Below are 17,822 nucleotides of genomic sequence, written 5' to 3'. Positions count from 1 at the left end.
CAGGCGATTCTTTGATTCTCACAACTATGGATGGTGAAGAGTTCACTCGTCCTGTGAATGCTGATGCAGTCAAGAAATACTTCGCCTAGAAAAAGAAAAGGAACAACTCGCTAAGTTGAAAACCTGAAAGGGCGGCTTAGGCAAAAAATGAGTGTCTCGGTGGATTGAAAACCCGAAAGGGAGATCCAGGCAAAAGTTAGAGACATAAAAAGAAAATTTTATCCCGATAGATTGAATATCCCCCACCTTGGGGCCATCTAGGAAAAATTAGGGATTATGGAAAGTAACTGCATTCGGTTGGTCCTGATCATTGGAGCAGTTTTGAGCAAGTCATTTGGTTATGATTCGTCATTCTCAACCAAAACCAAGAACACAAGGCATATTGAAGTTGGTAGGGAGAGTAGTGATCATTGTATTCAATGTAGTCTTTTTCCATGTAAATTACCATTTTTAACTTTTGGAAAGATTTATGGAGTCTGTCATTTACAGACTACCATCTTATTAAATAAAGTTGAGCTTTTTATCCAATTGTTTCTACTCTTATTTATTTCAGCAAAATAAAATTGAATTTTTATGATGATAATTTTGAAATAAATTAATAAATAAAGATAATTTTTATTAAGAATATAAAAGCAATTACTTTAAGAACAATCGATTTCAGCAAGGAATATCAACAACAGTATGAGAACAGGTAAGTCTTGAAATACGAAGCCTTGTTGGTTTTCCCCGACCAGATGGTTTAGTGTTTTTACCAACAATTCATCATATATTTCCCAACTGAGTTGTAAGGTCACACCCCCTAGCAATTGGCTCAGATCCGCGTGCAGAGTTTTATCTCTTATGTTTTTTCCAGTAGAGTTCATCTTAGAATATCGAAGATCTCTTATTCCCAATAGTATTCGGTCTTGAGCAGTGTTTGATTTGGTCCCCTGCGAGGTTGTCTCCCATTTGATATGGTGTTGACCTAACATTCCTTGCAGAGTTGATAGTTTGTATCCTCAGCAAATCTTCTCTCTCCTTCCCCAACCAAGGTTGAGTTATGCAAAGCCAAATGATTCATGTTCATCCTCAACATTTTTCTCCAATTGGTGTTTCCATCTTGTGAAGATTAGCCGAGTGTTGCAGCGATGATTCAAATCTGTGATATTTGTATCCTTTGTGATTGTTTTGTTAGCATAATTATAATTATATACATACATATTCATGCATAAAACACAACATCAGATATTTCATTATGCATTTTTATTGCATTTGATTCCTCATTTCTGATCCCCTGCTACAATGATATTATTTCCCCATACAGGTTTGGTGAGTCTGTCCTCCTTCAATTACATACTGCCATCCCTCTTAGGCAGAAAGAGTTTAAACATTCTCATTCCCCACTGAGTTATTTCCTCGTGAATAATTATTTCAGTTTCCTCCCTAGCTAACTATCTGGAGGGAACCACTCCCCGTAAGTTATATCCATTGGGTTGAGTCATTGTTTGACCATTTCTTTCTAGTTACTACCTAGATGGATATTTTCTGGTCCCTCGAAAGTTTATTGCCCAGTAAATGGTAATATCCTTCTCGATTTTTGAGTACATTACTTTTGCCCAATAACTGATAAAATGTAATCTACTTCCTTTGATTTCCCCAGTGGATTCGTTTTCATGTTTCCCCAGACAATCTATCCTTGATATGTTCATCCTAACCAGTGACAGATATTCTTCCTTTGTTGGTTTTTTACCCAGTAAAAAGGTAGTTATAATCCCTACTTATTCCCCAGAAAGTTAATCCTTGATATGTTCATCTTAACTGATGACAAATTTTCTCCTCTTTGCGGTCTTCTGCCCAGTAATCGATAGTTGTAAATCCTGCTTTCCCCTGCGGAGTCTATCCTTGATATGTTCATCCTAACCGGTGGCAGATATTCTCTCTTTGGTATTTTATCCAGTAATTGGTAGATATAATTCCTATTTTATCCTGGTAGTCTATCCTTGATATGTTCATCCTAACCAATGATAGATATTCTTCCTTTGAGTTTATCCTTGATATGTTCACTTTAATCGGTGATGGATATTCTCTCTTTGGTCTTCTGCCCAGTAACCGGTAGTTGTAAATCCTATTTGATATTTTTCCCCATCAGACTATTCTTACCCAGTAACCAGTAACGAATACGCCTCTTTTTTCCCAGCGAGTCATCCTTGATATGATTACCCTAACCGATAATGGATGTCCCTCTACCAGGGTATATTATCTTCCTACCCAGTAACCGGTAATAGATAATATACTTCTTGTACTCATTTGTTGAAGTTCATTCTTCCCCAGTTGAGTTTGAGTGCGTATTTCCCCAGTTTGGTTCGAGTATTTTAGTTTTATTCTAATTTACCTGTTTCCCTTGCAGATTTTCCTTATCCTCAACCGAGTCCTTTCATTGATTTATTTTCATGGAATTCCTCTCGTGTCTCCAGCAGTTTTCAAGTTGTAGCCTGCCCTACGCACAACGTTTATCCCCCAGAGTCTCTGTCTCCCCCAGTGAGTTTTACTTATGGAATGCGTTATACTCCTGTGGACTTTAGGTCTCTCCGGATTCTTTTTCTCTGTGGAAATAATTCCCCATGGAGGTTATTTTAACACTCATATCATATGCATCATGAGGTATCTTAGGGACCAAAATTTGTTTCTATATGTTGTTATTTAAGTCCATTCTACTGAGTTGATACGAAGATTTTAACCTTCACATCCTCAGTTAGAATGTCCTTAAATAGGGGCAGTTGTAAGACCCCAATTTTGGCCCTAAGATCCCTTATGCTATCTCAGCATATGCATTAGCTGTGGGATCACACCTTGGCATCCTCCTTACCCCTTATTCATTGGGTTGGCATTGGAGAGATCATCAAGCACATTTGATTGTATCATACTTTGTTTTTCATTATTTACTAACTAAAATACCAAAAATATGTCAATGTATAGTTTGTTGCTTTTGTAGGTAGTGTGTGTGTTCACCCATGCTCCATTAAGCTCATATCTAGGGTTTGAGACCCTCAATGAAAGGAGACTAATCAAGAGATGGTTCTAAATGATTCTATACATCATATACAGGTTCCCATGATCTTCGCATATCATTTTGATCAAGAATTCATCAAAATTTTGAAGCTTATTTGCCTTGGAAGCCCTAATTCATCTAGGTATCTTATGTGACTTCCTCGACAAGTTTCTTCACCATTTGATCAAATATTTAAAGGTATACTTAATATTAAATCATATTGCACATATATGATCCTCCCGGAGTCTCAAATATCAATAGAATGTCAAGCTTCCAAGATGGTTCATGGTGGTTGACCAGAGAAAGTCAATTGATCAAAACTGGGGTTCCCTAGACCCTATCTCCTACAATGTTTATCATATGAAAATTATTCCAATATACAAGTTACTCCTTATGACATTCCAAGCAACTTTAATGTTGAAGTCAAGAGCTAGTTTTGCTTGGAAAGTTATTTTTTATGCTGAAAGATTATAGGTCATTTTGTCTGAACCCTAGTTAGGAGGTTAACTTCGAGAGACCATAACTTGCTCAACTTTTATGATATGAAAGCCATTAAAGTTCCATGATCAAATTCAAGATGTCCTCTACAACTTTTAGGTTTATAAGAAGTTCAAATTCAACTTGCAAATGCATGTGCCAAGAGGAAACATTATAAGTCACTTTGGGCCATTACCATTAAACAAGTGATTTTCCTCAACTTCTAAAATGCATAACTCCTTCATGAAAAATCCAAATGAGGTCAAATTTGTTACCAAATTGAAGAGGTTTGAAAGAGATACAAATTTTATGAAGTAACATTTTCCATTTGAAGCCCATAGTAAAAGTTATTCAAGGTGGAAGAAGTGAATATTTGACTTGGTACTTAGAAAATTTTCAAATATGTTTGATTTTCCAAACTTCCACCTCACAATTCATCATGATTAAAAGCTTCAAATGAAAATATTTCCGACATGAAAGTTGTTCCCCTTGATCTCACCTTTCCAAAAAGTCCAAGATCATCTCATTTGGACAAGAAATGAAGGACTTGCGCATGAGTTCTTTTTAAAGGTTCATTTGGATAGATTTCACATACACTTTCCAATCTCCATTGCATGAACACATGACATGATTTCATCATTTCACATTGGTGTTGGGAAGTTGATGGTCCTATCACAACATCACTTGATGGTCATATCACACGCCCATGCAAGAATGCAAGGCAAAGAGTGAAGGACTTGCGCATGGGTGCAACGTGAGGTATAAGAAATGGCCTGGACTCTTGGAGTTTCAATCTCAAAATAGATGGAGATTTGAAGCTCGATTTTCAAATGAAAACCTTCAAGATTATCCTTTAATGGTGAGGGTTTGGATTGTAGGTTCAAAGCTTGGGCATGAGGTTCTCAATTCTGAGCAATGGGGGTTGTATTTATAGGCCATGAGATTCATTTCCACACACTTCCAAAAATAGCAAATTTGAGTAATTCACCTTGCATGCTTGCATGGGCGTGTGATAGGCCCATCAAGTGATGTATTCAGGTCCAAAAATAAGTGAGAATCATGCTGAAATCATGTCATGTGGCCATGCATTTGTGTATGAAATGTGGAAGTGAAAATCATCCAAATTGTACCTCACATTGCACCCATGCGCAAGTCCTTCATTGTTTGGCCAAATAAGGTGATTTTTGACTTTTTGGAAAGGTGAGATCAAGGGGAACAACTTTAATGTTGAACACTTTTTCATTTGAAAACGTGTATCATGATGAACTTTGAGATGGAAGTTTGGGAAATCAAACATATTTGAAAATTTTCTAAGTCCCAAGTCAAATGTTCACTTCTTCCACCTTGAATAGCTTTTTCTATGGACTTCAAATGAAAACGGTTCCTTCATCAAAGTTGTATATATTTAAAACCTCTTCAATTTGGTAAGAAATTTGACCTTATTTGGATTTGGCATGAAGAAGTTATGCATTTTAGAAGTTGAGGAAAATCACTTATTCAATGGTATTTGCCCAAAATGACCTATAATGTTTCCTCTTGGCACATACATTTGCTAGTTGAACTTGAACTTAATCCAAACATAAAAGTTGAATTATATATCTTTAATTTAATCATGGAATTTAAATGGCTTTCATCTCATAAAAATTGAGCAAGATATGGTCTTGCGAAGTTGACCTCCAAACTAGGGTTCAGACAAAATGACCTATAATCTTTCACCATAAAAAATGACTTTCCAAGAAAAATTAGCTCTTGACTTCAACCTGAAATTTGTTTTTAATGTTATTTTGAGTAACGTTTATCTTGGAATCATTTTTATATGACAAAAATTGTAGGAGATAGGGTCTAGAGAACCCCAACTTTGACCAGTTGACTTTTTCTGAATAACCACCATGAACCGTCTTGCTAGCTTGATATTCTCTTGACTTTTGGGACACATGGAGGATCATATATGCATAAGCTGATGTAATATGAAGTATACCTTGAAATATTTGATCAATTAAAGAAACTTGTTGAAGAAACCACACAAGATACCCAAATGAATTAGGGTTTCCAAGGCAAACAATCTCCAAACCCTTGATGAATTCTTGATCAAAATGACATGTGAAGAACATAGGGATCTATAAATGATGCTTAGAACCAATGTTAACCATCTCTTGATTGAAATCCTTGCATTGAGGGTCTCAAACCCTAGATATGAACTTCGTATAGCATAGGTGAGCATACACACTACCTACAAAAGAGTTAAACTATACATTGGCATATTTTTGGTATTTTGGTTAGTAAATAATGAAAAGCAAAGTATGATACAATAAAAATGTGCTTGGTGACCTCTCTCAATACAAACCTAATGAATAAGGGGTAAGGAGGATGCCAAGGTGTGATCCCAATGCAAATGCATATGATGAGAAAGCATGAGGGATCTTAGGGTCAAAATTGGGGTCTTACAGGTTCCGAGAATGATGTGAAGGAAGTCAAGATTGGGTCTCAACTGTGTCCAGAAGCTAAGAAGGGGTTGATTGATCTTCTTCAAGAATATTCTGATGTGTTTTCTTTGTCTGTAGCGGTAAATTCATGACAATTAAGCTATGAATAAACTTAACGTCAATAAAACCAGAGTCACCATCGCGCTTTTATTGTTTCCAAAGGAAAAGGGCAAAGTACGAACAAAACCCAAAGATAAGAAGTTTTCACATCAAAACTAATAAAATGCCAGAGATTACAGGTAAGGGGGTTGGTTACACTGAAGGAATGTGTTATCACCCAAAGTGTCCTAGGTACTCCTAGGGAGCCCTTTTTTATGTGTGTATGTGTTTTTGGTATAAAAGATGTTTGGAAAAAATAGAGTGTGGGGTGAGAAAAGAATTCATTGATTATACTTTTGTGTTTAACAAGACCTTCATACTTATGCCTACGTACCAACATAAGAATGAGGGATCAAAACCTCGTAGTTCGTGGTATCAATTTCAAAATGAGTGGATTGCTTTTATTCAAAATTTAAATTTAAAAGAGGCACAAAGGCCCAAAAGAGTTTGAGTGAGTGTTAGTTCTTTTTGTGTGTAAGACCCTAATTTTTACCCTAAGATCCCTCATGGAATTATATCATTTGCACATTGCATTTGCCTCAAGGATCATAACATCTTGGCTCCTTAACCCTTGGGTGGGACTTGTGTGAGTGGTTTGAGACCACCAAGCATGCTTGAATTGTATATTATTGATTTTCTTATTTTTGTTTACTAACCAAAAGCACAAAAATATGTCACTAACTTTGTTTGTTTTGAAGCTCAAGCAGTCATGAGATCCAAGGCTCCTAGGAGGCCCCTATGCTCAATGAAATGACCAGATGAAGATGAAAGCAAGTATGACAATGGTTCCCAAAGCTCTAAATCATCATATATGTCTCCCAAGTATCTCAATTTGTCAATTCGATCAAGATAAACCAAAGGGCTTGAGGCTTGTTTCCCAAGGAAACCCTAATTCAACTATGCATTGACTGTGCCTTGCTCATGAAGCAACCTCAACCTATGATCAAATACAATCAAGGGAAGTTATTTAATTCATCAGTTTATACATATATGAGCCCATGTTAGTGTCCTCAATCATTCATTCATCAAGATTTCAAGTTTGGACTTGAGAAGTTGATCAGTCAATTCATCTGACTATTTTGAAATCCACTGAGACCTAACTTTTGATGTTTTTGTAAAATGAATATGACCCCAAGATAAAACATGTTCTTAAGAACCATATGAACAACTTTCATGTTCATCAAAATCCATTTGAAACTTGGAAGGTCATCATTCATTTCAAAACACTATAGGTCATTTTGACTGAAACCCTAATTTTTGGTCAACTTCCCAAGGACCTAACTCTTTCATTTTTCATGATTTTGAGGTGGGACCAAGTTCATTGGAAATTTTGAGATTCCTAATTCAATTGTTATGTTGGACAAAATTACATAATCCTAAAAGAAACACATGTGATAATACAAAACATTATAGGTCACTTTGGACCAGAACCATTGAAATGTGAAAAAGTCCAACTTCAAGTGCCCATAACTTTCTCATCAAAAATCCAAATGATTCAAAATTTAAATCCAAATTAATTGTCTTGAAAATATCTACAACGTTTATGTTGGAGGTTTTTTCATTTGAGGCTTTCATCAATGAAACAGAAGGGCTTGAAGTTGGTCCATTTTGGCAAAATTTCCATATACATGTTTTGTACATTGAACTTCATGGCCAGTTTTCAATATTTTCCACACTCCAAATGAACTTTTGATCAACATAACATTTGTTCCTTATGTCAAGACCTTTCCAACCATTACCCACATTCCTATGTTTCAATTTTTCAAATGGCATTTTCGAAGAGGTGAAGTTTTGGGTTCAATTATGCATAACATGTGAAATCTTCTTGCATACTACATTGCCTTGCCATTTGCACGTCCAAAACTCATTCATTTGTGTTCAGCATGCAAAACCAATTGAGTTTGGGCCTCACATGCGCCTGTACAGGCCCATGCATGGAGGACCCAAGCTCATGCACACACGAATATTTCATTGCATTGCATCAGCCTTGGCTATAAATAGGATGCTTCACTCACTTCAAAAATCAACCTGAAGGCGCCTGAAGCTCTGCACAACTGAATCCCAAACCTCCATTAAAGGAATTCTGATTTTTCTCTTCACTTTTCAAAGCTTGAATTTCAACTTCCTTTGTTGATCTTCAGATTCAAATTCCTTAGCCTTGCTTCCTTGTTACTTCAAGATCAAGCTGCATTGAAGATTTGGACTGGATCAAGCACTGAAAAGTTGCACTTTAAAGGTTGATTCTCCAACTATTTTCCTTTGAATCTCCCTTGATATTGTGCATTGCTTGGTTTGGTTGGTACCTCTGAAGTCCTCATTGTAGCACCTCAAATTTGCACCCATCATTGTACATACATTCTCATATTAGGTCATAGCATATCATGGTCCATTGCATAGCATTGCATTGCCTCTTTTGCCTCAAGTGCAAGCCAATCAAGGAATTAGGTCAAACTGGTCAGGAGATCAGTCAGTCAAGCAAGCAAGCACAATTCTCAAGGAGCCAAGGCCCTGGGGTTGGTCCAACATGTTCACATGACTTGGGGATCCATTTGAAGTGTTTAGGTCAAGGATTGGATGTTCAGAGGTCATCAGTCAATGCACAGTCAGTCAGAAACCCTAAAAGTCAACTGTTGGTCAACTGTCCATTTAATCAGTGATTTGATGATGGAAATTGGTTTGAGAGGTCTCATTCATGTCCATATAGTCCTCATATATCATGTCAAACACCATCATGGAAGAATTTGAAGCCAGATCAGAAATTTCCAAAAATGGAAACTGGACCTGTAACTGAAACTTACCAAAAATGGAAAGTCTTGATCCTCAAACTTACATCATGATACAAGCTTCAAATGAATTTTTTCCCAACATGAAAGTTGAAGATCTTGTTCTCCCATTTCCAAAAAGTCCAAGAACACTCAATTCCCATGTATGGTTGGCAAGTTATGATCGAATCGATTTCAGAAATTTTGGAACTTCAAAAGGCCATATCTCTCAAACCATTTGGCCAATTTGGGTGGGGTTTTTTCCTACAAGTCACATTTGATCCCCTCTTTCCAAAAATGTAACTTTCATGTGCCAAAACTTCACCAATCAAAATGGCATTTTTGGACTTGCCTTAATTAATTTCAAGTGAGTGAAATGTTGACTTTTCAAAATAAACCTTTTCCAACCATTTGGGCTAATTGAAATGGGTCTGAAATGTCATTTGAAACATGTTACAAAGCCCAAATTTATGCAGTACTTGCAGCCATGCTAGCTTGCTTGAAAATGGGAAGAAAAGTACACTTTTAACCACTCTACTCCATACTTTCATGAACCATGCCTTGTACCACAAAACAGCAGAGGTATGGATGATTTTCTGTCATATGGAAACCACTACTAGCTGCACAAACCAACAGAACCTCACTCATTCTAAAAACTTCATTTTGGTGCATTTTCAAAAACCAGTCCCAAAAAACTTCCAAAGAGCTGAGCACTGCCTGGCTTAAAACACCATCCTTTCATCATTTTGAACTGGTAGCAGCCACATTTTGACAACAAGAAACCTTGGTTCTCTCATATTCTAAAAAAACCTCATCATTGTGCATTTCCAAAACCAGTCAAGAAACTCTCAAAGAACAAAACCCTGCCTTGCCTAAAACAACATCTACTCATCATTTGGAGTTGGTTACAACCTTCAAATACCATCTGTAGCAGCCTTTACACAACTGTTTTTCTTCAAGCTCCTTTAATGGCAGAAGCTATTCAGAACCAAGCCAAGCCATCTCAAACCAAACAACCTTCACCAACCATCATTTGAAGGACCATTGAGCATCTGTTTCAGCCATTGGACACCAAAAAACCACTGTACCACGACTGTCCTCCAACTTAGGTGAGTTTTCGACTTCCACTATTTACAAAACTATGATGTGCTTAGTGTAGGTCTTGCTGTGCTGATTCCAATAAGCCTTACATCATGAAAAATGGTTGAGTAATGGTTGAGATATGGTGAAATGAACTTTGATGTCTAAATGTTATCTTGCTTGTTTCTTCCATTCTTGCATGATTTAGGGTTAATGGTTGTTGGTTTGTTGTTGTACATGATGAGATGATCACGATGATATGCTGTTTTTTTGAGTTTGGTTGACAAAAGTTCTTGCTGGAATTTTGAAATGATGAATGCTACAGTACCAAAACCCTAGCTTGCCCAGAAAATTCGTGCTTGGCTTGTTTCTGCGCATGGTTACTGTTCCAATCCCAGAGCCAATGAAATTATTTCGTTTGCTTGCCCAAAACGACCGTGCTTCAGTAAGTGGCGCAAATAATTACAAGTTTGCCACCGTGCCCTAATTAAACCATTAAATCATGTTATTTTTCCATTTTTATTTCATTTGTGATCTTCATCTTTAAAAATTCATAATTCATCCAATTTTGATCCAAATTTAATGGGATTTTTTGTGTTGTGTTCATCATGATCTCTACTTTTTTATCATAATTTTTCCAGATTTTTTTGATCAATGGATTTTAATTGGTATTAGGGTTTGTGACATGTATGCATATTTTGTACACTTTGCCAAAACATTTGTGAAATGGTGATACTTCATCCAATGGCTCCCAATTTTTTTGTGCTTAAACTAGACACACTCATGGTGATTTTGGTGTAGAGTTTGTGAATTTATCTTATGTGGTTTGAGAGTTATGTTTTTTTGAATTAGGGTGTGACAATTTGTGTCACACCATTGATGTCCAATTTGCTGATTTTTGTATCCATGCTTCTTGACCTCCAATTGATCTGATTTTTTGCATGAACCTACTCTTGTATGTCTAGTTTACATGTGAATTTTCTTGGAATTATTTGTGGCATTTCCCAATTGTTTGAGATTTTATCCCCTGCTTGGTCATATGTTGACTTTTTGTGACACTTGTTCCCATTTCATTTGTGAAATTCTCATACTTTATTAGATGGACATGAAATTTTACATGAGATAACTAGACATCCTCATCTTTGCCATGGTTTTAGTCCCATTCATTTATCATACACCATCTCTGACTTATGATTTTTCTAAGTTGATGCATGTTTGGTTGACTTCTTTGAGCATGTTCAAAATTGCTTTGACTTTCTGATTTTCATTGACTGCCTTCCACTTGTCCAAATGGGATGAAATTTGACATGCTTACCATGCTGTGGGTTGTGATTTGTCATGATTTATTTGGTGATTTTTGGAAATGTTTAAGATTGCTTTTGAATTAAGTCTTGCTGTTGACTTCTATGAGCTTCTAAATGCCATGTTTTGACCTAATTTGCTCATGAAATGATGATGATGATTGATATGAATGTGAACCCAATTGGTTGTGTTTCTTAATTGTTTGAACATGATTTTGGATGCTTGCCCTTTGCTGTTTTGGCTTTTTCATTCCTTTTTGACCCTAGGCTTGTCCTAGTGGTCCTGTTACTCACCTTTGAGCTTATGTTTTCAGGTTGACCAACAAATGACCAATGAGACCAACTCTTTTTGATTGAGCTTGCTTAGATATCATTGACTAACATGTTTGTTTTGTAGGTTGCTTGGCTCACATGCCTTGAGCCTTGTGCCTTGCACATTCACCTGCTTGTGTTGACTGGTTGATATCTGCTTCATTTTGATTTAACTTTGACTTGTATACTAACTGTGCTTGACTGATTTCAGGTACTTTAGTTGCTTTTAGTTCCTTGTGAACTTTGCTTTGCTTTGCTTAAGAGCAATTTGCATTGAGGTATATTTCTAATCTTCATGTAGTCTGGAAGACCTGGCCTGTTACTTGGCCAGGCAACTGTCTGAAGTCCTCCTTAAGAGGCAATGTTTGTGGATGTTTAATTTTGTCCTTGCATAGAGTCAAAGTCCTCCTAAGTGAAGAGGCAATTGGCAGAACCCAAGGGATAAGCAACCTATCCCCTGTTATTCAGTGTGTCATCTGCTTTGCTCACACCACTGTGTTGATGCATTGCAGATACAAACCCAAGATCTTGTACAATTGTACAGTTGAGTCAGTTTCAAATGTGTAGAAGGGTTCCCACTTTCTGAACCCACACACTCTTGTCTTAAGCTCTCCCAGGCCAGGGATAAGAGCTGTGAAGTCTTATCTTCACTCACCTTTCATCTGCTTCACCTTAGCCCCTCAATGGCAAGGTTAAGAGCACATTCACCCAGTTCCAGAGGTTTGTTTGTCGAGGTTGATATGACCCCTTGACTAAAACCTAACCCTTGTTTGAGCCACTTGCTTGTGTATAGTGTGTGCTATCTGTGCTTGTATGTTTGTTTGACTTGTTTCCTGTGCAAGTTAGGGTTTGTTTAGACTTGCTCCCTGTGCAAGTTAGGTTTTGCTTGGCTTGCTTCCTGTGCAAGTTAAGTGCGTGTGTGGCTTGCTTCCTGTGCAAGTCATGTTTAGGATAGGCTGGCTCCCTGTGCCAGTTAGCTAGAAACCTTAACTTAGGGATGATTTGCATGACAACATCTAGGCTCGAGTCGTAGTCTCCCTAGTTGTGTCTCCCTCTGTTATCTGGTTAGGCTAGTCCTTTATCCCTCCGTAGGGGAACTACGTCGCCCTGATCCTCATACCAGATGAGGTACGTAGGCAGGAGATGAGCAGATCTCTCCGGGCGCCTGTGTCTTTGTTTTGTCTTGTTGTGTGCTTTGAAACTGATGTAAGCCCATCGAGTGGCATTTGGGTTCCAGTGTGCGTGGGTTTTGGTTCGGATGCTGATGTAAGTCCAGTGATTGGCATTCAGGCTCCATGTTTGCCTTCTTGAGTGCGTTTTGGTTCGGATGCTGATGTAAGTCCAGTGATTGGCAGTCGGGCTCCACGTTTGCCTGTATCTTGTTTGTTTGTGTGCGTGTCAGCCGAGCTACGAATGCTCTGATTCTTCTCTCGTCCGAGAAGATACGTATGCATAGGATGCGATATCCTAGCGAGCATGTGTCGTTTCCCCAGTCCGAACTACTTGGACTTTGATGTCTATGCCTGATAGACTAAGTAGGCCCAGGATGCGACATCCTGCCGAGTTCAGTTTCAGTCAGTTTCTTTTGTCTCTTTTCAGCCAGTGTGTGTGAGTTTGAGCAGTGTTTAGCAACCATTTTTCCTTTCTATTGTGCGTGGATCCCGTCGAGTACGACGGATGCGTAGGGGTGCTAATACCTTCCCTTCGCATAACCGACTCCCGAACCCATTCTCTTTGGTCGCGAGACCATGTTCTTTCCAGGTTTACTCTGAGCGTTTCCTTTCCCTCTTTTGGGATAAATAACACACGGTGGCGGCTCTGTTGTTCTTGTTTTCCCGCCGGTTTTTCGCGTGATGCGACACTCATGTGAGAGGCAATTGATTTGTGCTTTTAATTTTGTGAATTGAGCAAGTTAAGATTGAACATCTCATTTTTCTATCTCAGATTTCTTTCTCTATAGGGATCTTGAGTGTAAATTAAGGTTACAGGGGTGATGTACATCACCCCAGCTTTCGAATGATGTATAGATCGCGCGTTTTGGTTGAGGTTTGAAAACCTGCAACAGGTGGCCGGAACTGGCCTTCTCGCCGGAGAAGACGGTGGTGTACACCACTGTCCCCACGCGTCCTAGCCTCAGCCATTGGATGAGTGTTCCACGTTTTAATCTTGGTTGTTGATCTATTTGACTTTATTTAATTCCATGTGTTTCGCTGTTGACCAAGGTCCATCATGCGCGCGCGTTTCCCAGCCTTGTGATCAACCACGTCAATTAATGAAGTGGGATCCAAGCGCTGTGGATTTTTGCTATTTTCTGAATTTCCATTTTATTTTCTTTTATTCCATTTTATTTTAAAAATTCATAACTTCTTTATTTGGAATCACAAAAATATGGGACCAATTGCAAAAAGTTTCTCTTGAATTCTAGTTTCTAAAAATGATTTTTAATTATTTTTGTGATTCCATTTAATATTTTTTGTGAATTATTTCTTTTCTGGTTATTTTTAATTCATTTAAAATACTTTTTGATATTCAAAAATGCCAAAAATATTTTCTTAACATCTTTGGATGATGATGAATCTATGAAAAATGTTCTCATCAATTTCTTAATTGATTTGAGATTTATTTGAGATTTTAGTTCAATTATGTTATTTTTCTTCATTTTTAATTGTTTAAAATTAGTTTCTGTTTTCAAAAAATGATGAATTTTTTTGTCAAACCTTGTTTGACCATGTTAGACTTATGATGATCCAATTGGACTTTTCCAAGTTGATTTGAATTGGATTTGAAGTTTGACCTTTATTTGTTCATTTTATTTCATGTATTATTTTAATTCCAAAAAATACCAAAAATATTTTTGTTATTTCTTGACTTCTAAGTTTCATCTCACTTCTGTTTACCATTGATTGATGTTGATCTCATTCATGATTGATCAATGTGTGTTGGTTATGTTATTTGACTTTTAATTTTGTACATTCCATTTCCATCTTCTTCTTCTTCTTTTTTCTTTTTGACCAATGAGTTAATGATTGGTGGTTAGCCTTGACATATGAGAGGCTTAACCTTCTTTGATCCAAATCAAATTCATCTTGATCAAAGATCAAGTGAATTGCTTTGCATTAAAGATAGGTTGCTTCTTGGTCAAGCAAAAAACCTAAATCCATACAAGGTCATTCTTCTTTTCTTTTGGCATGGCAAGTTGTAGGAGCTTGGCTTACTAGTCATTATCTCTAACTTGTGTTAGTTGCCTATAGTTTTATTGACCGGCCTCAGATAGGTGTGACTACTACATTAGTCCACTTACGATTGCTTAACATAGCGCTAAATTGCCTTATGACCCACTAACATTAACTACTAATTACTAACTTTTAATTCAAGCATTTAATTCTTGCAATTTTCTTTAATGCAATTTAATTTCTTGCTCATTAATTCATTTGCCTTTGCCCTTTGCTCACTTGAGCTCATGTTTATGCTTATGCAATTTGCCTTTTGCTCACTTGAGCACATTATTGTGTATATACTAATGCCTTGTGCTTGTTTTTTTTTTGCTTGTGTGAAGCCAATGCAAAAGGAGAAAGGACTTAGATTTAAGACCTTACCTATGCTAAATGGAGTTTCAAGAGTAACTAGGCCTCATGCCTTTTGAATGCTAAATATGTTGAAGAGCAACTAGGCCTCATGCCTTTAGAATGCTTAATCTTGAAAGATGAATTGAAAGGACTCCTAATTCTAAACTCATTCTTGTCCATTCTTTTATTGCATTATGGAACCTTTTGATTTGTGTGTTCTTCTGACAGGGATCCCAAACTTGAGCTACTTAGAAGGACCATTTGTCATGAGCATCCAAAATGAGAGAGACAAATCCAAATTGGAAGATCCTAGGAGCTTGATTGATATTTGCTTGATTGCTTGAGTTAATTGCTTATTGCTTGCTAAGTCCAAAGGAAATGAGCAACTTGGATCATATTTATGATCTCAAGAAGGGAACTCTAAGTGGTTTTATTTCTCTTCTCTCATCTTTGCATGTTTAGGACTTAGCCCTTCTCTTCTTCGCTCCACTCTAACCCAAGCCAAACTTTTCGTGCAAACATTGACATTGTTTTCAAATTAGAAACCTAGGCATTATGCCTTTGATTTTTCAAACTCTTTTCATAACACTTATTTGGAATTGAATCTTAAGTCAACTTGGACATTATTTTATGAATACTTTTTATTAGTAAATACAACTCACTCAATTGTTTTTGTGGTTCCAATGGCCACTTTTGCCAAAGCTTTTCATAAACATGAGCTATTAGGTTTGAGTTATCATAGAGGTTGATGTAATCCTCACCTGTATCCTTAGTGATTGGACTATAAGTCTTCCATACTTATTATAGGATGGATCCTTCACTAGTATGTTGAAGTTATCCTCACATGGTGGATTTGTGGTTTTAGGTTGAGTTTTCTCCCTTTGATAACAAAAGACCTTAAGGCTTTTGACCAATCAATTCACCAATTTATTTTGAGATTTTTACCCCGAACTACGAGGTTTTGATCCTACCTTTTTTAAGATGGTACGTAGGCAATGGGTTTATCCATTCAAACAACAAAATTGTAAATAATTTGTATATTCTTTTCTCATCTCCCCAATCATGTTTGCACAAATATTTTTTTCACAAATACCAACCTACCATACAACATTTGTAAAAAGGGCTCCCTTAGAGTACTAAGGATGTTTTGGGTGCTTAAAACCTTCCCATTGCATAACCAACCCCCTTACCCAGATCTCTGATATTTTTATTAGTTTTTGATTTGATAAAACTTTTCGATTTTTATTCGCTTTCTAACCTTTCCTTTGGATAAATAGAAGTGCGGTGGCGACTCGAATTGTATGATTTACTTTTGATTTAGTCAATAAATCTAAAGGTAACGAATACCCCGCTACATAAAAGTGGCGACTCTGCTGGGGAAATGTCTCTAGAGGGTTTAGCCTACTTTTACCTTTGTTGTATTGTGTGTTTATATTATTTTGTGACATATTTTTGTGCAAATTTGGGATGTCTGTATTGTTTGTAATGTATGAATTGCTTGATATATCAATTGCTTGTGTGCTTGGTGGTCTCTTGTGAGATGAGTTCTATACCCGAACTCGAGTGCACTTATGATAGGAGAATGGCGTAGTCTTGTTGACTTGTGTGGAGTTATTCCTTAGCAAGTTGACTTGCAAGCCCATTCACTTGGTGGAGGTTATGTTGGGATCAATAATGTCACACGAGTAGTCGTGGTTAGGCATTACTCTTTCCAATATATGCCTTAGAAGCCAAGGACCTTAGACTACATAGCCCATCTTGGCCTATTCTAGGACGTAGTGCGAAGGTCGTTCAAATGTAAGATTTGATACGATTGTTACGCGATACTACACTCATAAGAGTCTCTCTTGAAAATATTTTTGGAATACGAGTAGTCGTTAATTCGATAATATTTGAAAGACGAGATGATGACTATGGGAACCTCTTGTAGAACATGATCGTTAGGTTTAACCATAGTACACTCCATTTGGGTGGTTCTTAACCGAGACTCCATGCTCGTGACTTGCAACAAACCCTTGATTCGCGGTCGATCCGTTCTCGTATATCCTTAATATCAATGGAACTTGGGTGTTGATAAGGTGTAAACCATAATCCACCAAAATGGATGATTGATATTAAGGATGACTTGATCCATCCCGTGACCTTTGTGTGGTGTGATTTGCTTAATTCTTGAGTGTGATTGTTGCATTCATGCATTCATGCATTCATACACATCCATATCATCAACAATGAGAAAATATTCAAGGAACTTAAGAGGTCTATTTGAAAATTTTCAGACATGGATAAGCAAAGAAGGAATACGAAGAAGTACAGTTTCAGACAACCCGACTTGAAAGAGTTAAGGAGTTTGACATCCTAATGTATTAGATCCCTTGGAGTTCAAGGCTCGTCATGGGAAGCTTCTGTCTATTCTTGCTACTTAGGTGGATGAAGGTCTGATGAGTGTGTTGGTGCAGTTCTATGATCCCTTGTACCGTTGCTTCACTTTTCCGGATTTCCAGCTTTTGCCTACACTTGAGGAGTATGCCTATGTTATGGGTATACCTATCTTAGATCAATTGCCGTTCAGTGGCTTGGAGAGAGTTCCTTCTTTCCAAGAGATTGCTGATCTGTTGCATATAGATAAAGGTGGAATTCAAGGTCTCCCATCTGATTTCCTCATTGCTCAAGCTACTTATTTTGGGAAGGCCATGAGTGAGGACGCCTTTGAGGCC

This window comes from Lathyrus oleraceus, chromosome 4, assembly GCF_024323335.1.
Source record: "Lathyrus oleraceus cultivar Zhongwan6 chromosome 4, CAAS_Psat_ZW6_1.0, whole genome shotgun sequence".
NCBI classification, from domain to species: Eukaryota; Viridiplantae; Streptophyta; class Magnoliopsida; order Fabales; family Fabaceae; genus Lathyrus; species Lathyrus oleraceus.
This window is presented reverse-complemented; position numbering follows the sequence as displayed.